Raw genomic sequence first — 22,124 nt, 5'->3', positions numbered from 1 at the left:
TCTTTGTGAGAAGTTCCACTCCCTCACATTTCATATCATATAAATGACCATATATAATTGCACCAATATTGCTAGAAAATCAGACCTTTTCAGTGAACTTTGAATACTGAATAGTTGATTTTCACACCTTTTCTTTCATGATCCTCATGTCTGGTTTCCACCCCATGCTGAGCATGTCTATAAGTGGTAAGGTGGGGGTGTGTGGATCTGTAGGTCATCTCCTTCTGATGTGGGTTGCTGAGTAATGGCCATACATCCCTCAATGCTCCTCTCCTGCAGCACATCTGACTGGATTAAATATGTGCAGAGGATTTATTGGCTGAAAAACCACAAGAGCCTCACACCACTTGTAGTGGCGTCCAGGCAAACACACAAATTCATCTGCCCCTTTCTCTCTTTATGCTCTCCCTTTCATACTCACAGGCTATAAATGTTTTATCCATTTGTGTTTTCTCACTCTTCCTTATCTTCCTTCCAGCCATGCCACTATCCTGTTTTTTCAGGGTGGATTAAAGTTTTTCCACTCACAGCCTCTCTCTTCAGCATTAATAATTCATGACCCACATGTGTTGCAGACAGATTACAAACATCTCCACTTAACTGCCATAATTATCATTATTGCAGCCAGAGAATTTCATTCACCATCATGCAATTTGCGATTTTAAGCGACTGAGGTTTGATTTTGGAGCGTGGATCAAAGGTGGATTTGTTTACAAATGCTCTCCTTCGCGGAAAGCTATGATGATTAGAATCCCCATTTGGTTGAATTTTAGAACCAAGTGCACCAGTCAGTTCACCAGCGATGCCTTTGGAAATGTGGCCGCTTTTGAAGATGCTGCATGACGTATGACGTGCTGTGCCACATGGAGCTGCTGTGAAACTGTCTGCCAACATCTTTCTCTGTGAGGCTGCTGTTCTTACGTTCTGTCTGTTTCGTATGTAGAGTTTAAAAGAGCTCAAAAGGTGACATAGCAGCTGGAGAGAAGCAGATGGTGCCGACCACAGCGATCCATCACGGCACGTGTCCATCCATACTCACTGTGGGTTACACTGGTGTTGAGAATGTTAGATTGCCTCATATAATTGTTCTTCTTCATTTAGGTAACTCAAAGCTAAAACAAACTGTGATATCAGGAGTTATTCAAGAACACATTATGGCAAATATCCAGTATAAAGCAAATAATTAGCATGCTTGTGGCAGGAAGGATAGGAGCATGACTGTTAAATGCAGGTGCATGCAAAAGGTGATGTGGAATACAATTATAATGCTTCATTCTTGAGTAGTAAACTGATATTGAACAATGTGTGCTTTCACTATTTGGATACATTCCCTCATCTTTCCACAGACTCACATAGAATCTGCAATATCTCTGTAAACCGTTATTTAGTATGGCCCGTACATAATGGGCAAAAAACGTGAACTGATAGAAATATAACAAAAAATGTAGACACATATAAAAGGAAAAATAAGTATATTTGTTTATAAGTCACCAATGTTGCGAAAGAAGACACAATTATTTCCTGAAAGTTTAAAAAAAAATTCAGGATTTCCTCTTTTAGCATGTTTGAGTTTTCCCTAAGTCCTTAATCGGCTTCAGAGAACCACACAGAAGACAATGAATGGACAATGATATTATATCAGACATATCATGTTATGATTTATGTCACAGCTGGTAATGATATGGTTGGTTGTGATATGAAAATAAGAAGAGAGCTTCAGCTCAGAACATCTGTTTTGCATATTATGCAGCATAAAACAGTTACATTTCAATTCTAATGTGTAATTCTTAATATCCACAAGTGTGCATTGTTATAATTAAATAGGAACCAGAACGTGGGCCAAACCCAAGAGAATAAATTGACCAAATAGATGGACTGTGAGAAAAGAGAAAGTCTGGAAGTGTATTGGAAGAAAGATATTATAAGCAAAGGTAAAGAAATTCTACCTCATTTCTGTAACTAAAGAGTCACAATTAAATGTGTCCTCTGTCATAATAAACAACTGTGGATGAAGTAGCAAAAAATTACATTATGCATTTTTTTTATCACATGTCAGAAACTGTATGAAAATATCACTTACACATGGCAAGTATGGAGAATGTGCACAGCTGCGTTCGCAGCCTATAAGTCATCATTGTTTTTGTTTCCTTTCACAGAATTTGCATCTATATTAGAAACAGAGGGGAAAATTAACTGTGTCTTCCATATATTTGTCAGCTGGTAACTCAGCAGTGACTGACTCTGCTTCTCGTTCAAAAACTGCTCTTGCATTTCCATGTTATAGCACTTAAATCCATGCAAAGGGACAAATCCAGGCACATTTGCTTTGCTGTCATTAGACGCTCAGCCATCTCGCCGTGAGGAATTGAGTAAATGAGGAGGTGGGGAAGGTAAAATATGGCCTTTGACTTTTTGTTCTGTATTGCGTGACTGGTGTTGGCAAACCTTTGTACTGGCTCAGCACTAACTTTGTCTGTGCAGTGACAGGAATCCAACACACACACCGATCTTATCTTCCTGTGTGAAACCAGAGGAGACCTGGCACCTCTGTCCTACAGAGCTCGGCCCAGAGGGCATCATGGGAAGCCAGTTTGGGGATGAAACTCCCACAGAGGTTCAGTGTTCCTTTTTTTTGACCCACCTGTGAATCTAGATTTGAAATAACATCTGTTGGTCGTGCACATGGCTTGGCCAGCTTTCCAGGTGCAATATTATATGGAATTATCAGAACTCTTACGGTGAAAGTTTAAACTCTATTCTTATTATTTATCATCTTAATTTCAGATTTCTTTTTGTTTTTTTCTGAAGTGCTGTATTAAATGAAAGTGCTAAAAACTGATTATGTATCTCACACTTTACGCAATTTTAATGACATTCTCTACCAATGCTGATGGCCTATTTCTCTGTTTTAATTTAGACTGACCAGTAATGGGTTATCCTTTGCCCTTGCTTGACCTCTTCACCAAGCTTCTCCAATTTCAGCTTGATACCTTTTTCATTTTCTTGCTGAGAGGAAGACATAGGGGTTTTTTTTAATAGCCAAGATCTAAATTTTTACAGGCTAAAACAAACCACGCAAACCCCGGATCAAGAGAGCATATTAGAACTTCCATACACATATAGTTTAAATAAATAAAAACACCCCCAGGCTGCGAGTCATGTTTTACTTTGTGTTACAATTTTCATGAAAATCTAAACCGAAACCCTCGTGCCAAATAACCTCCTCTGTTGGCCGGTGTCTTTCAAAGTTATGGAAGAGTTTAGGACTTCCACTGTTTCCTCGTATGAAATCTATCCACTCTGAAAAACCAAAACAAAAGTGATGTTTTATCCAAGCAAGGCAAACTAGAAACACACTTGGATGCAGCCTGACCGTGAAGATGGTATCAACCACCAACTGCGAATCGCCACAAAAATGTCTGACCTCCTTAGTTTGTGTTGCAACAGTAGAAATTCAGTCAATCAAAACTTTAGTTGTGTTTTTACTTACAGGAATAGAGAGAAAACTATTTTAGGTCAGGAAAAGTTAAAGGTTGTTTTTATATACATATGAAGTGTGAAAAGGCACTGAGATGCACAGAAAAGCCCTTTATGACAAATTTGGAAACGCAGTGCCTGGAAAAGAAATGCAATACATATTCATCACATGCCAAAGTCAGAGCTTAAACAAACAAGTGCAGACCTGGACAAAGACAAATGCACGACTGTTTTTAAGTGAGTGTGCAGAGCTCTCGTACATGCGTGATCGTTTCCGATAAGTGCCCATGTAACATCAGGACACACAGGCAGCTGAAGTCTGGTTTGCATCCTTGACAAAAGTCATGACTGCCCCGTGTCCCAGAATTCCCTGTGCTTCTGGTGAGACTTGCACACAGACTAAGAGAGCGTATCTGGACCCTGTCAGTGTTTCCTGAAAGGCCTCAATTATACAGACCGGCCTAATTAGATCAGCTTTGATTGCTATTTTAAATAATGGAAATGACATGAAGTATTATGTTTGTGCTTCCCACCCATCTCTTTGCTGTCTTACAGTTCTGCCTAGCTCTGTGCCTGTCACGTCTGGAGCCGGTGAGTGGGTGTTGTGATGTTGATGAAGGGCTGACGTGGCAGGTGCTCTGCTGATGATCTGGGGTCAGGCGCTACATTGAACCTGAAAAGCTTTTAAAGGAAAGGCAGACTTTTGACATTACACATCAGGCTTCCGTCATAGTGTGTGGATTTATACAGAGTAACCAGCAATATAGGACTCCATCACAGACAAACACACAATGGCACGCACAGTGACATCCCCACAAGAAAAGTACCAGAAGCACAACCGCAGTGAGAGAGGGCCGAGTTGTATCATCCAGAGTTCCACAACAGGTCTCCATTTGTGTTTTACATGCACATAAAAAAAGGGGGGTAATTTTCCTTGCCATGCTTGCAGCCTATTGAATTCATGCAATATTTTTTTCTGGCCATGTATATATTTGTTTGCATGTTAATATGTCAGCATCAGAATCACTGAAATTTTACACATACAAGAATTTTTTTTATATAAATGTGCTTGTTGTCATCACAAAACTGTGTTATGTGACTTTGAAAAATTGCGTGGCAAGAAAAAAAAAGGCACACTTAGAGTGATCTTGTGGAAAGATTTCTGACCACACAGCTCCCATTATTGGAACAGCACACATCATTTTAATGTTCTCACAGCAAGGTTTTGGTCGAAAACAGCCTCACTGTGCAAAAACCTTCATATTTATCATGTGACGCACAGGTACTTTTTTTCCTAATTGCAATTAATTACAACCAAATGACATTTAACGTGAGAAAGTTTTAGTGTTGTTAAACTTAAAATGCAGATTTTGAATCATCGTGGCAGTCTTGCTCACTAATTCCACTGACATTTTAAATTCAAGACAGCACATCATTGATTCCAATACGAATTTAAGCAATACAATTATTGTTAGTTTGCACATATTAAACATTAAAGAACTAAAGTGGTTTCTTACAGTTGAAAGTGTTTGAGAAGAAAAAAATACACATTTTGATTCTTTTCTGCAGTTTCATGATTGATAGCATTTAAGTGTAATTATTTACTTATATGAAAATGTGCGGTTCAAAAAGAGATTGAAGGTAAGGGATGCAGGCTTATGAAGAGAGGGCGAGATAGCATGTGACTGACATCTGAGGAGAAACATGTCATTATGTAGTTAGAGCTGAAGATCAAGTGTTATTGGAGGTGGTGTGACTATGCATTCATTGTGAGGCAGCCTTATGTTACATCAGGTACAAAAACACAGGCCACAGAAAATTGAGCTTGGCTACTTTCCCATTGTAAACCATTAAATTAATTTTCGTATTAAGCCTGGGCAAAGAAGAAGAAGCAGAAGAAAAAACGTCTAACGTATCGTTTTAAAACTGATAATTCAGCAGAACTTTTAAATGGCAGCCCCATCCACTACCTCTGAAGCAAACACTCACAATTATGTGGCAACATGTGTGAGCAGTAACCGTCTCAAATTTGGATTGTGTTAACTCTGGGGTTGAAAACAAAAACAAAAAACAAAAACCATTGCATCTGAAATTTATAGTGAGCAAAGATTTCCAGTAAAAAAAAGAAGAAAAAAACAGATTTCACTGTGGTGATTGATGTTTGTTTGTGGACCGTGCCATTTCTTGCTAATTAGGCCTGCTAAACCCCCAAACAGGAAAACGTGCAGTGCTAGGTGTCCAATTAATGGACACAAAAATTCTTTCCGCTAATATGATAGTGTGTAGTGACATCATTTGTTGTAAAACTATATTTGTGCTGCTCACTTATCCCATAATACTGTGATGCATGACGGAGAAACACCCAAACATAGGACTTGCTGATCTGTTAGCAAGTCTGTCTGTTAGGCTCGTTGCCTTGCGCTAACAAGACTAATAAGCACGTAGCGCTGCAGTAGCCTCCGTATGTGCTAACCGTATGTATCTTGGTCAAACATGACATCTGTTTGGCTTGTCTTGCTTTGACTTATGTCAAGCTGTGGCTAATCCCTCCTGTTGCTCTGTGTCTGCATGGGAAAGAGGAGACTGCAGTGACGCTTGGATTTTGTGCTAAGGCGCAGGCCTTTGATGTCCTATGCCTCGGAGTCTTTAAAAATCTTCTTTTTTTTGGTTGCTTATTCCGTGTTTAATTGCCAGATCAGCTTATCTGACAATTAACTGGCGCTGTATCTCTGCTAGTTCTCTTTCTTAATCCAGGCCCCAAAAAAGCACTCTTTTGTTTGCAAAATATACTAAAACTTCCATCATGCCTATTGAGTTCATATCAATAAACATCTTTGGAGGTCAAGGGGTACAAGTCTGCGTCCCCGGGGATAGGAACAGAGCTGTGGTTCAGGTTTTAAACACACTGTAACTGCAAAAGGAGGAACAGAAAAGGGGCTCAGAGAATGCAGACGCTCTTGTCAGTAAAATATGGCCAAGCCATGCAGATAGCCAGCAGGGCTTGTTTCTCCCTGTCAGTGAAGAGAGAAGAGGATGAACAGCGTAAATACACCACTTCCTCCTCCTTCTCCTCATGGTTTTTATTTTACGCAGCATTCTCCTTCCACTCTGTGCATCCCCCTTGGTAATTTTATACAAACAAAAAGAAATACATGGCGCGGAGCGAGGAACGAATGTGGCGAGAACCTGTTCGAAATGATAAGACACGGTTATCATTTCACACAATGATAGAAGGCTTTATCTTTACATATTCGATTGCAAAGTCGGCCTGCATGCAAAAGAAGACGGTCTCATTCATAATTGCAACTGGCATAATTTTGCCACACTATACTATAGGGAAACTGTGCAGGACAAAACAATTACAGTGACCTTAAAGACACAATCAAGAGCATTTTCTTCTCTTTGTTCCACAGACAACCCTAAGCACTTGTGTTTGCTGCTTTTTCTACAAAACAAACAAAGGCAAGCAGAGCTGGAACAGTGATTAAAGAAATCAACAAATCCTCAACAGGACATGAGCACATGGGCCTCTAGGCTGGATCATGTTCTTTGGAAATGGTGAGTCAATGACGGTACAGGACAAAGGGTGAATTTGAGGAGGGGATGGGGGGGTTGGACGGGCACTGTGGGACCAGAGGTGCGAACTACAAGCCGACGGAGCAGCCTCTCTCAATTTAGTTTACCATATCCGTCATGGGAACGTCACTTCTATTTTCTTTTCATTACAAGACCAATCTCATCAAAATCCTTTCAAACAACAGTGGAATAACAGCTTATTTGTTCAGTGTGGCCTCTGAGGAGCGATTTTGGTCAGTATGGAGGTCTGTAGGGTAATCTTTGTTGCTGGGCTCGGCACTCGGTGAAGGTGGAGACATTTTTTTTTGACTCACTGTGAAAATTTAATTTAATTTTCCCTTTTTTTCATACGGTATATTTCAACATATAAATTAATGCAGAATGCTACAAACTTAGATATATGTATATTTTTGTGCATAATTGGCAATCACTGTAATTTGAAGTAGAAAATAGACAGCCAAGCTGCGGTAATGAGATCATGACCTTATTTTTGTGGGTAATGTTTGGAGAGCTTAGTGATGTGGTGCCAGAAAAAAAAGGGGGGAACTAAAATAAAACTCCTGAAAAACACAGTGGGACAGACATTTTTATGCAGTTTTACCAGATGTTTCCCTGCCTGGGTTTATTTAGGTAGACAGGTGAGTGATGCATAATGCTATGGCCTGAGACTCCTGTGCACAGCTCAGCTCTTTCCCTCCCTAATTGTCCTTCCCATGCATATCCTGGTTCAGATCACCTCTGACAGAGTGCGTAAAGCAGACATACAGAGAGTCACACCGAGGACTTCTCTAAAAATGGCTTTATCTGCATGGATGGATCTAGATTTGAAGCTGCTAATACAAATTATGACGGCAGGTTACGAGGAAAATAGTGCCAGCGGAGGAGTCTGTAAAGTTGTCACGCGTTCGAGTGGTACGATGACAGGGTTTAGCATTTTATCAAAACTGCTCCAAAGCTCTTGCAAAAATCCTCTGAAACTCTGTTGAACCTCCAGATATGTACGCATACAAGTCCACCTAATCAAATGCCAACTCTTTCCAGCGAGTGTGGTCTGAAAAGGCAGTAAATCAAAGCAGTGCTACAGGGAAATCAAATAAAGGGCAATGATACTGTTGGGGCACTGTTTGCTCAAATGTGTATCGTTCTTCTCTGCCAGGAGTCCTTGAGATAGTTTCCTGCCATAATAGCATGTGTGAAAAAGAAGAACATCAACGGCTTATTCTGAAAATGACTTACGTTAACACTAGAGTGGAGCTGGAAAATGTCTGTTTTGAAAAATAAATCCGGGACTTATCTTGTGAGTGAATCAAAGGGAATGTTTTGAACATTATGTTGGCAATTACTGTCTGCGGACTGCGGTACTATCCAGCTATTCAGTATACTTTTTCGAAATAACCAGACACACTGTACACCCCCCCAACTCTTTTTTTTGTCTGGGCTTAGCTTTTAATGTAACTGCAATCAACCACAACAAGATTTTTGAGGCCCAGCATTCATCCCTTAGAAATCCCACCAAACGTGAGTAGTATTGGAATTCCGGAGCACCATGCCAACCGTGAAGCCTCCCTGCCTCTCACAAGCACTGCGTGGAAGGGCAATTTTCCTCCGGCTGAACTTCCCAAAGCTGCCTCACCTGGAACCAATCTGTAACACAATCGAAGGGTCCTGACTTGAAAGCCCATTCCTTCCCTTTGATAGTCTCTTCTTGGTAGCATGCACGGTGCTGGAAATAGGCCCTTTGCAATCTGCAGATGCAAAAGAGCCAAGGATTGAGATGAGTATCCAGCCATCAAAGTGTATTATGCAAATAATCGAGAAACAAAGCTCAGATCCTCTCTGAATTCCTTGCCTTTGTGCTGGGATGATACAGATATTCAGTTGCTTTTTTTAAGCGTCATTGTCATCTGCTACTTTCCTTTGAATCGTGTTATGCTGTTCATTGCTTTTCCATTTTCCATAATAACTTCTGAAATTACAAGGCCACTCAGCTAGAGCATCCCTGCCAGTGCCAATGCACAACTTCAGAATTGCAGCACCTTTATCTTTACGTATTCGATTGCTAACTCGGCCTGCATGCAAAAGAAGACGGTCTCATTCATAATTGCAACTGGCATAATTTTGCCGCACAATACTATAGGGAAACTGAGCAGGACAAAACAACTCTCCATCAGTTTTCATGGAAGTTTAGGAGTTTTGGGGTAATCCCGCAGACAGGTGTGAGCAACAAGCTCCTTCAGTGTGACTAAACAACTTTCTTTTGATGGCAGCTCTGAAATGTACCACATCAGCACTCTTGCAGCTCTTCCAGTAGGAAAAAAGGGCAATTAAAGTTTAATAGCTGTCCATTTGGGACTGCTGGGAAATTAATCTTGAGTCAACATGCCAAACCTTATTTCCTTCCTTCACTTCTCCCTGTGTAGGCAAACTTTCCCTCAAGCAAAACTGAATCGCAGACTTTTTTCTCTCTGGTGTAGAATGTGGCTGCTTTGGAGCAAGTCTTTCCTGCAGAGGAAAAAACGGGCTAAATAACAACAAGAAAATATAAAAGTATTACTACATGCAATAACATGGAGCAGGACGATACAGCCAAATACATTTCTTTCTCCATCCAAAGGAAGAAAAAGTTATTTTTGTGCTCAGTGCTTTGAATAGCCTATTTACTTGTTCATACATGTGATTTCAATTCCTTGATTAGCTGCAATTGAATCAGCGGCAGAAGAACAGAGCTTATGGATGTAAAGCATGAAATGAAAAGGACATTTGTTCTGGAAACTCTCCATCTACACAGTCACAGTCCCTAAGTTTGGCAATCAGTAAGTCACAAGCATGTGTCCACTGCTCTAACCAGTGTGAAGTCCAGCCAAGCTGTACACTCCTCTGTTCATTCCATAATCAACTTATCCTGTCTGTCTTTTATGTTCCTCATTTTCACATGCAAACCTTTTTTAGAGGTTCGGACCTTCAGCTGAACTTGGAATCAACATGGATTTTGTAACTATAAACAGTGCCCTCTCTGTCTGTTTGTTAGCTGGCCGTGTGGAGAAAGATAGAAAAAACAAATGCAATTTATAATTTCTGGAAGACGTGGTGATTCAATATTGTTGACTCTTGACTGTCAGGTGAGAACAGCCAAGACAGAGACATATAAAAGCCTATATATACAGGAAACATAAACAATAGATTTTCCATCATAAATATGATCCAAAGATAGTTAAGCTGTCACAAATATTTTTGGAAGACCGGCATTGGCCCATAATAACTGCAAGCCAATATCTTGGCCGATGTTTAATCTACACTGTTTTTTAGGCTCTAAGGAATCATTGATCCCTGAACCTTCATGTATTTAATAAGGACAACTGCTATCCCTGCCATATTTTAGGTAGTACAAGCACAAGGTTAGGAGTTAAGCTGCTATAAGAAAAAAACACTTTTTGTTGTTTATGTTTATTTTAGTGGATGGAAAAAATTGACAGGCTGCTAGTAACAAAGTTCCTAATTTGTCCATTTACTTACACATATGCAATTCAGGGTCACAGGGTGAAGAGGCTGGGGCCTATCCCAGCTGTCGTTTGACAAGAGGTAGAGTAGATCCTAGACAGCACATCAGTCTGTTGCAGGGCTAATACAGAGAGTCAGACAACCATTCACACTCACACCTTTGGCCAATTTAGAATCATCAGTTAACCTAACATCATGCATGTGAGTGGACTGTGGGATGAAGCCAGAGGATTCAGAGAGAAACCATACAGACATAGGGGGAAACATAAAAGCTCAGCTCAGAAAGGTCCAAGACTGGATTCAAACCCATGGCCTTCTTGCTGCAAGACATGTGTGCTAATCACTGCACCACCTAATTTAAAAGTGGTTCGTTGTGAAGTTATCCCATAAGCTGTTCTAAAAGAGATAACTTGAATGATTTATAGGTCAGTATTAAGTGGTTTAACGTCCAACCAACCAACCAACCACCAATTTTTTTCTGAAAATGGTCAGGTACAAGGATTGGACTGAAAATGAGTGGAAAGTCTGGAAAACTATTGCTCAAGACCACTTTAAAACTTATAAGACATTTTGGATTCTTGGAAACAAAATATAAGAGTTTTGCACGATACTGCATCTTGTTTGTTTGTTTGTTTTTCCTCACCTTTGAGTTCAGTTGGGCTGTTTGTGCTTATTCTCAGTATGTCATAGAAATGTCTGCTCGACATGGCTATATTAACCGCATGCCTTTCTTATAGGCTGCAGTTGTGTGCATGCAGGTTTTAGTTCTGTAAATCAATTAGAAGAAACATATACAATAAAAAACCCCAGAAAAAATAAAAACATATTGCAAAATTTGAAAAGTATTGCAATGCTGACAGAAAGTTTCTATTGCGTGGTTAGAAAGTAAGACAATGGACCTCAGTGTTCATCTGAATAGACTCCAAGATCCAAGGTTCTTTTCTGCTCTCTTCTTGTAAGATCAGACTCCTTTGTGTTTGACTTCCTCGACCCCAACCTCAGTAAACAACACATGCAGCTTTAATTGGAATCACTTGGTCACCCTGAAGCAGGATGAACAGGGCTTTGTTGCCAGCATGGCGGCTCCCAGAACCTGAAATATCTCCAAAGAAGTGGCTGGACTACAGAAACCATATGAATTTCCAGCAAATGCAAAAGTCATGACCTATTGTAGTTATAGCGCTTTTACAAGCATTCCTAGTATGTCGTAGTATTGGTAATACTATAATAATATATATTAAATTGCCAGAAATATAGTTGGTGCTGTTGTTGAAAATGACAAAGATAAAAATTGTGAAACTGTTTTATTTTCACTGATAAGATAAGATAAGATAAGATAAGATAAGATAAGATAAGATAAGATAAGATAAGATAAGATAAGATAAGATAACCCTTATTAGTCCCACACGTGGGAAATTTGTTTTGTTACAGCAATGGACAGTGCAAAGTTGCATAGAAAAATTAGAGAAAAACACTGGAATAAGATATCAGTAAGATACTGTACACAATAGAATAGAATAAAATAAATTAAAATACTATATACAATCGAATAAAATAGAATACAAATGCTATATACAATATGGGTATAATACAACGATGCCAGAAAGAGTATTGCACTTAGTGTTATTGCTATTGCACATGTGTGGATGTGTGTGTTTGATCAGTTGAATTCTTTGTTGTGCAGTCTGACAGCAGTGGGGACGAAAGACCTGCAAAATCTCTCCATCCCACATCGTGGGTGCCGCAGCCTGCCACTGAAGGAGCTGCTCAGTGCTGTCAGAGTCCCCTGCATGGGGTGGGAGATGTCGTCCAACAGGGATGACAGCTTAGCCACCATTTTCCTGTCACTCACCACCTCCACTGGGTCCAGAGGGCATCCTAGAACAGAGCTGGACCTCCGGACCTCCAGTCTTTTCCTGTCCCCAGCTGAGATGTTGCTGCCCCAGCAGACCGCACCGTAAAAGATGGCTGAGGCCACCACAGAGTCATAGAAGGTCTTCAGGAGTGGGCCCTCCACTCCAAAAGACCTGAGTCTCCGCAGCAGGTACAGCCTGCTCTGCCCTTTCCTGCAGAGGGCGTCTGAATTATGACATTGAATTGATATTCAGTTTATTCAGTTTGTTGTTATTATCATTCACTTTATTCAACTGCCCTCATATGGTCTCCATATATAGATCACCTGCTGGTCTGCAAAAACTAATAATGTCTTTATATCAAAATGATAAGATGCATGTGGTGTAAGATACAATTACACAAATATCAGTGATACCAGATCACAATAAAAATTTGGCACATCTGCAGCTCTGGCTCATGACTAAATATAGCCATGGATCTAAATTATATGAGCCAAATATCAGGTGCCTCACAACATCTGGGCCCTACAGCATTTCCCAGTGCCTTAAATGATCATTAAGTGCCAGAATTAGCACATTTGGGTTAAATGTTTTATAAGCAATGTTATGATTATTTTCTTTATTAGTGAGCTGTTGATTTATCTTTGCAGTTAGTGGCTTCGTTGCTTTATATTTGATATTCTGCCCCACTAATGCATGTCCAAGAGACAGACACATAGTGAACTCAAACATACAAAATAATTAATGCATGTAACATAAAACATGAGACATCTATTTTTTTTATTGTTATTGTAGTGCACTAGTTATGATCTGTTCTTGTATGATATAGAAAGACCTTATGAAATATCAGCTTTTTTTAGACGATAGAAATAGCAACCATTCATCTTGTGTGATTCATCGAACTTAAGTGAATAAATGAGTAGCTAAAGAAAGGAGCATCTGCGTTTGTGAGAATGTCATCTCAAATTAAATAAAGAACATGACTCCGATTAAGATGCTGCTTGAAAGGACTTCTTTCCTTGCAGCGTCCAGGACATTCCAGGATATTAGACCAGTGAGTGAGCTCTCTGTTTTCTCTGGGTGCTGACCCTTGATAAAAAGGTCACTTGGGTTTCAGTGCTGTTTCATTCTTGACATCTCAGTAGCTCAACAATGGATAATGACCCACCATTATCACAGGCTCAATTGTTTTCTGACATACAAAACCAATAAACAAAGCACTGTTATGCAATGTAAAGTCTCTTAGCTTTTAGGCTGTAATCAAAGTGTCTCAACAATCATTTTTATGACACAACATAATCTCCATAACCGCTTTCAGATATGTCGTTCTATTCGCCACGGTGCTCCTTAGAGGGATTCCTGGTGGCATTTAGTGGCTTTGAATCCTCAAATGCCCGGGCATCTGTTTTGTAGCCATCCAACAGTCACTGCAATTTTTGACATGAGGAAACAGAAAACACCAAACTTTGATCCCACACAGACTGTATATAAATGCTGGATGTGGCTTCCAGGTCTCTGAAAACTGCTTTAAACGTGTTTTCTTGCTAATGGACAGAAGAGTGCAAATCTTCTGCTTACAAGAGAAGTCCAGTTGCAAAGACATTTATGTAACCTCTAGAAACATTTCCCTGATGAGATAGTCTCAATCACTAGTTTTAAGTCTTACAGAATAAAATATGATGTTTATTTTGTAAATTATGGTCTTCATTAGAGTCAAAAATAAAGCTAGAACAGATCCACATGTTTTTTAAAAAGATGGTAATTGCCAAAACACCCAAGGCTTTAACCAATGGATGATGTCACGGTTGCTACAGCCATCTTTTAGATACAGTCTTCTGTCCAAGTACTTGGATAGAAGCAGAAAGTTTTTTAAAGTTCTTGTGATGTATATTAAATCATATTTTTCTATAATTAGATAAGTATGTTTACACTGACAAGTATGGCTACAACAAGCACACTGTAAATACCCATATGGTGCACTTATAAAAGTCAAAATGTGGAGTGCAGAATGCTCCTCACTTCCACACTTGGTCACCAGTTTGGCCTTATAGTATCATATAATGTTTCATCAGAGTTGAAAGTGAAGATTTAAAAAAATACTGCAATTGCTATTGTCAGTCAGTGCACAACTTTCCAAGTTCAATTTAAAACAGCATTCACGTACTACCTAAGTACTTGGTATATACTGTACACTACATGAATGTGTAATAACAGAAGTATCCAAATTAGGATAACTGTAACTGTGAACTCTAATGGAAGAATAACAAAATACATTTGTCCTGTGAGTAAAAAGGAAAACTGTTGTTACCCCTGCTGTCTGCTAACTGCAAACAAAGACTTTTTAAAGTTAATGTAGGAACTACCAAAGGTATTTAATGTGGTCTTATGTCTCTGGGTCCAAGGTGAAAAGAAATGACAAAAACAATCAGAGACACTGTGTTAAAAGACCTTGATAAACTCTGCAGCACAGTACAAATGTTTATACAGAAACCTCTTTAAACTGCAGGTGTTTTGCAAAGTGCTGTAAATTTGGACACCACGACATTCTTATGTGCATGTATAAATCTTAACCATGTGTTGACCTGACTGACTTGAGACTGAATTTTCCCCAAGTTTCACACAGTTTACTCTAGGAAAGGCTACACTCTTAACAAGTGCAGTCATGCCAAAAAGAAAGTACATTCTTAATTTAACCAAACTGTTAAATGCAAAAGCAGTGCATGAAAAACAAAGTACACCCTTACTGCTTCCAGAGGAATGAAGTACCTGAGAAAGCCTTATCTTTATGAAAGGAACAATGCAGCATAGCACAGCATGATTTAGGATTTTTTGCCGCCACAGGACCTTGGAGTCATTGAGTTGACCATAAAGTCCTCTGTGTACCAAACTGTTTTAGAATCAAATCTGAGGTGTGACAGCTTAAGTTTGGCCCAAGTTCAGTCATGCATCAGCACAATAATCCCAAGAACAGCAGCAAATTTACAACAGAATGGCTGAAAAGAAAAGAATTGAGATGTTGCAATGGGCCAGTCAAAGTCCAGACCTCAGCCTGAGTCAAATTCTAAGGAAGCGACACATAAATCAATGCCTGCAAACCTCAATGAACTGGAGCAACAGCGTAAAAAAGAGCAGGCGAAAATTCCTCCAAAAATGATAGGCTGATAAAGTCAAACAGTAAACACTTACTGCTAAGGATGGTTCAGCAAGCTACTGAATCAGTTTTTCGTCATACTGTTTCTGAGGTTTTGTTTTTTGTTAAAAGAAAAAAAGAATAAATAAATAATGATGCAATATGTTGATGAAATCAAAGAATATCCAGTGAGACTATTTCTGAACATCTGAGCAGCAGCCCTGGCCTTTGACCTGTTCACTGAGCCGCCCACATGCTGCTGTGGCACTAGTCTCTGGAGTCATGATGATGTCCGGCGGCCTGAGTTCGCAGGTCACGGTGATGACAGCAAGCACCTTGCTGCGAGACTTCTATCTGCCCACCAAAATAAATAGAGTTTCTGCTCCAGCCCTCCCACAACACACACCCTGTCCAGCTCTCACTGAGTCTCCGAGATTAAACACTAAGGATGGACAGGATCCTGCCTGCTCTAACAAAAACACTGTCAGGGCCAAAGGTTGAGCTCAGAGATCACAGAAAACTTTTATCCCTGACATTGTTTCAGAGAATGTGGCTTTACACCGATGGAGGGAGAGTCCTTGCTGTTTTCTTTTGCTAGACTCCTATTTTAAGGGACTTTTCATCACCACCTGTTTCTCTTTCTCTTTTCTGTTTGCAGATCAGACTGTGTGCCTAAATGAAAAAGCTGAACATGCACGTAAACTCAGTGGTGTACATGACACCGCTGAGTTTAAATGCATCCAAATCTGATGTTTGTCTTTTGAAAAATCTTTACAACAACATTAAAAATAATAATTTAATTTTCTCCAAATAAATCCATCCAGATTCAGAAGCATTTGTGTGAGTAAGCGAGTAGCACAGTACAGCTCTGTGTGAAATAAATAACACAGTCCCACATTAACCCCACATTAACCATGTGCTCATGTTGCTCTTTTATAGCAAAAGACAATGAATCTTCAATCCATCCATCCATCCATCCATCCATCCATCCATCCATCCATCCATCCATTCTCTTCCGCTTGTCCAATTCAGGGTCGCGGGGGGGTGGGGGTGGGGGGCCTATCCCAGCTACCATAGAGTGAGAGGCACGGTACAGCCTGGACAGGCTGCCAGTCTATCACAGGGCTAACACAGAGAGACAGACAACCATTCACTCTCACATTCACAACAGCGAACAATTTAGAATTATCAGTTAACCTAACCCCACTATCTGTGTGTCTTTGGACGCTGGAGTACATGGAGAGAACCTATGCAGACAGGGAAACAGGAGCATATGGTTAATGTTGGTTTAATAGAGTGAAGGTTAGCACAATTTTATTTTAACTTTAAAAAAAATACAAATAAATTAAAGGGCATCCGAGCAGAGAGCAAAACAACAACAAAAAATCTCCCCTGCATTCACTAAAACGAGGGTGTAAAGCTTCCTAATTTTCCTCAAATTTCCACTGACAGTCATACTACTTTTTTTCATTAAGCAATTTGTCATTAATGTTATGTTTAACACCTTTTCCCCTTTAAACGAGTCCTTCCTATAGCTGCTCCCACTGGACCCACGATCAGTCGGTGTGCAGATAAACATTGCACGACTAGATTGTTTAGTAAAATACATTTGCTTTGCTTTTATGGACCAGCAGTCTTACATAGGATCTTGTGCTCCATATAAAGTGATGTTAATGGATGGATGGGCAAACAGATGCATGGCTGGATTCCACAAAATTATGACCCTGCCAGATCCATCAAGGCCCCACTCTGCATCCCACGGGACTCAAAGAATCTTATTTCAGTGTGGTGATGACAGACACTGCTGTCTACACAATACTTGTTTTTAATGTTACAGGTTAATTGGTGACTCTAAACTGGCTGTAGGTGTGAATGTGAGCGTGAATGCTTGTCGACTCTCTGTGTTAGTGTTGTCATTGGACCTTGCATATGTCAGCTGGGATGTGCTGCAGTGCCCCGATAGAAATGAACTGTATAAGCAGTTAAGATGATGGATGTAACGCATTGATGGTGTGGCTGAGGATATATTTAAAATAAATTTCAAAACTGTATTTGCTAAAACCAATCAGCAGCATGAGAAAATACTCCATGAAGTTTGGTTGTGCTCGTAACGATAAATCATGTCAGATGGACTGTACTCTAAATATTCTATTTGAACAATTTTTGTTTGTTGCTATTCAAAGGGGAGATCACCCCTATTAATATATGACTGCATTACTCATTGGAATGCCATATGTTACATGAAAACTGTGAAACTGTCTATTTTGGTGGTAGGTTTGTAGTCTATCCAGCTGTTGCCAGGACTTTTTAATTCCCCTGTGCTGATAAATATATAAATAACTACAAATTTAAATTAGAGATCAGTGTTTGTGGCACGACAATAAAATGTCGCACAAACATGAAAATCTGTAGTGCGTGTTTCATATGACCAGGCTTTCATAAACCAATAAGGGTCGCTGATCAAATAAGCTTCGTGCTATTGAAGCAAATCAGTTGGAAAACCTCAAAGGACCGGGCCAGATACATTATGGTTTTATATCAGCTTTCATTTTTCAGTTTTATGGTGGAGTACTGAAATCTTAGTAATAAGACTGAGGTTAGTTTGAGGCAGAAGAGCTCCAGTTAATGACCCATCTGTCTGTGTGCTAAGTCCAAATTAAAGACATTTGGTTTCACTGGCTGTCAGTAAAAACTCAATCTTTTCCAATTAACTTAAAGAACGAACTGACATTTAACGCTTTTTTGGCAGGAAACTGTAACTTTATGGTTTTCAAGACTCTCAAGATAATATACTGCGAATAAATCTGGGTTTAACACAGCTGACAGCTCAGGGAACATCCAACTTTTCTTGTTTGTCTATAAATTTTTATTTTTATACTGAGTATAAATTTGGAAAAATACAAAAAGACAATGTATTGTTGCAGTTGCACACTGAAAAAGGACCCAGTGGAACTAATACACTGACAGTGCTGACCCACACAGCATGTAGACATTTACCAAGACAGGAGGACGGGGAGGGAGACAACAAATTACTGGACATTTGTGTAATTTATTCAGAATACAGTTCCCTCTAAATTGCAGCCTGCAACCTATTTGCACAGCATTATCTCTCAGAAGTGGTTGGATTGGGTGAGGTGCCAGTTTCTGAAGTCTCTTCATACTGTTACACATTATTATCACATGTATCCACTGCCTGTTTCCAACTTGCTGTATACCTAAAACAAAAAAAGAAGCATCACTTCAGTTTTTCTGTGAGCACTGTTGCTCATTTCTATCGAGGAAGTAGGAAGTGGTAACAGTATTGTGTATATGAATCAGTCAATGACAAGCTTTACCAGAACAAATAATGATAATAACACTCAGTATCATAATGCCTTCACGTTATTGCTCAAGTGACATAAAAATCATTCATGTAATTTTAACATCATCATACGGCGCGTAGGTCATCCTGGCCTCAATAATACTGAGTCAGCTTAGCAGTCATCATCTCCAAGCATCTTTATCCTCTGAGGACCTCTATATGGACATATTTGTGGCCGTGGTTTCCACAGATTATAAAGCCAAGCCATTACAGCAGCTCAGGGGAATTAAATTATAGGTAGGGGTACCCACTTGGCAAGAGAGGTTACCAAATATGTCAAGCCTCAGCCATTTAAATACCTGTGGGTGACTCCCAAATAGCCATGAATTTAATTAGGGCCACAGCTTTTTTTCTGTCTCATGGATTCCTAATAACTGTACAATGATTCAGAAACACTTTCACAAGCAACTGTATCTCAGGTCTGAAGTGTAAAGCCAAAGCAAAAGCACAGAAAAGCTACATTCCTTCTAATGTCCAGCAGGGGGCAATGCTTCCGGTTTAAGAACAAATAAAAAGTCAATCGGAGTAAATTCAGCTCACTAGCTCTACAGCAATCTGGGGTGGCTGTAGCTCAGCTCAGAAAGGAGAGCAGGTCATAGGCATGAGGCATGCTGTATAAAGCGCTTTGAATGCTCAAATGGTCTCAGTCACTAGTTTCTCACTTACTGAATACAACACTCAGTTCAGTTTTATATACATGTAGTGCCAAATCACAATAACAGTCACCTCAAAGCACTTTGGAATGTGAAGTAAAGACCATACATGTCATGATCCATGTGAGTTATTCCTGTTCTGGCTGTTTCTCTTGGTTACACACCTACACCTCACCATCAGTCGTCCATCTGTGGCAATCAGCAGGACAGTACTAAAGACCAGCGTTGCCATCTGCCGTATTAGAAGAAAACCCCACAACCACATGATCCTCTATGAGCAAGTACCTGGCAATGGTAGGAAGGAAAAACTCCCTTTTAACAGGAAGAAACCTCAAGAAGGACCAGGTTCAGACAGGGGCAAACACCCACGCAACTAGTTGGGTGAAGATAATGTTAATTTTGTAAAGTCTAGTCTTAATAATAGTTGAACAGGTTATAATGCAAGTATGCTTCAGGTTAGGCCTACATTATTGTATGTTGTAACCAAATAATGATGCAGTATCTCCTGTTTCTTACTCACATCCATATTTGGTCCTCAAGTCTGGTTTTAAAACACATTGACCAAAATATTCAACTACAAGGCAGGGGTTCACAAACCTCTGGAAGAGGTCTGAGTTATTTCCATCTTGTCCATCTTTTTGATACAGTCTATGTTCAAGAAGTGAACCCATCACCATAGATTATTGTAAGATGCTAAACTGAACAGCAAATAAAATTAAACACATTCACAGCATAGTGGTGAAAATTGACTTAATTTCTACGTTTTAATTTTTTCAGAAATCTCTCAGTCAGAACATCATGTTTGGGTATCATGTTTGGGTAACTAGCGAAACTAGCGAGCTAACTTCCTGCTAACTTCTAACGCCGTTAAATGTAATAAATTCTGTTTTCATGGATGCCTGGATGTTAAACTTAATTGTTACACCTAGTAAAGTAGCAATCCTGATCATTTTATTAAAGATGAAAGGATTTAGACAGTTTTTAACTCTCAGTGTGCCACAGTGCTCGTTTGACTTTGGGACCTGAAGAAGACGGAGCTTTGGACCCAGATTGCTCCGCGAGGCTCCTGACTACGGTAGCCGTAATGCTCAGACAATCCAATAAGCGGTGTGGCTTCGTAGCTTACCAAAGTCGTAGTAAAACATTTTTTGACAGATTTTTGAGCTCCGTGTACCACATAAAATTGGTTTGAGGTCAGTAAACACAACAATACATAAGGCACACTGGATTATATTTATAATTGAAGGCTTTTACGAGCATCATATAGTCCAACAAATACGGTAATAACTAGGGCCCGCTTGCATGTTCTACAAAAAAATGTGCTTTGGTGGGTATCTAACGGACAAACACTAAACCAGTTCCACATCACTGAAGTTGCACCATTTCCCCATTCTCATTTTCCGTTGCCGCCATGCTTTTTCGGCCATGTGCATATGAAAACGAAGGCACTGCGCATGCACGTTTTACCCATATTCGATACTTTATTTTCTTATCGTTGTTTAACATTGTGTCGGTATTACCGTGAACGGTATAATATGGCCCAGCTCTACTGCACATTATATTATTCTCATTTCCTCATGTCAGTCCCCTCTCAGTCCATGTGAGTATGAAACAGCATAAAAAGGTCAAGTCTGAACCTGATCCATCACTTCTCTGCAGATAGTGTTATTTTCTTTGTTTGTTTGTTTTCACAAATGCATGAAGGTCAGTAATAAAATGTTCCTACTACCAACTACTCACATACAGGCACACATGAAAACAGCAACAGCTTTGGACAGTGCAGTGGACCGTAAACCATTTGTGCCAGTGTCTCAGAATTACACAGGTGGATCAATAATCCCTCACAGAGGCTATTTCATTGCAAGAATGTCCTCATTTTAATTAAACCGCTCTCTCCAGAAATACACAAGTGCACACGTCTCTGTTGCAAGCTTTGCGTGCTAGCTGGGTGTGCCCTGAATTTAATGAAGCAGGATTATTCTCTCAACCGATCATATCAGTAAAGGAGGAATCCCAAGATCAACACCAGATTCTGGAGGTAGTCACATATGGGACACATATTTCCAGATCCTAACACGCTTTCATCTGTGGATTTTGTGCATGTTGTGGGTTCGGATGGACCAGACACAATCTCTAGGCTTCCTACAAGAGCTGCAGCGCCCAAAAGTCAAGGTGTTTTTAAAGAAGGCAGATGGAAAATGATCTCTCTGGATTGAATCCACACTCTAGTTCTTGTACACGGTGTACAAGCATGCTAAAACATTGAAGACTGAGGAGAAGAGACTGCCTAAGAGGTACATAACATAAATCAGTGATTTATGCTCACATTCACATTACATGCATATTTAGTGAACCATGAAAGAACATTTGGAAATAAAATTTTATACTTATGAGAAAAACAACAGCCACAGCCCACAGTGACTTTACCTGTTATCTTTAAACCTGACATAAGGTGCCAGATGTTTAACCCTCCAGAAGTCCAGCAGATGAATCACTGGCACTGTGTGCACTGGAGGTCAGCACAGTATACCCTAAGATTATACGCTAACCTGACCTCTTAGTAAAACAGATGCTCT

Source organism: Oreochromis aureus, linkage group 1 (assembly GCF_013358895.1).
Source record: "Oreochromis aureus strain Israel breed Guangdong linkage group 1, ZZ_aureus, whole genome shotgun sequence".
NCBI lineage: Eukaryota > Metazoa > Chordata > Actinopteri > Cichliformes > Cichlidae > Oreochromis > Oreochromis aureus.
This window is presented reverse-complemented; position numbering follows the sequence as displayed.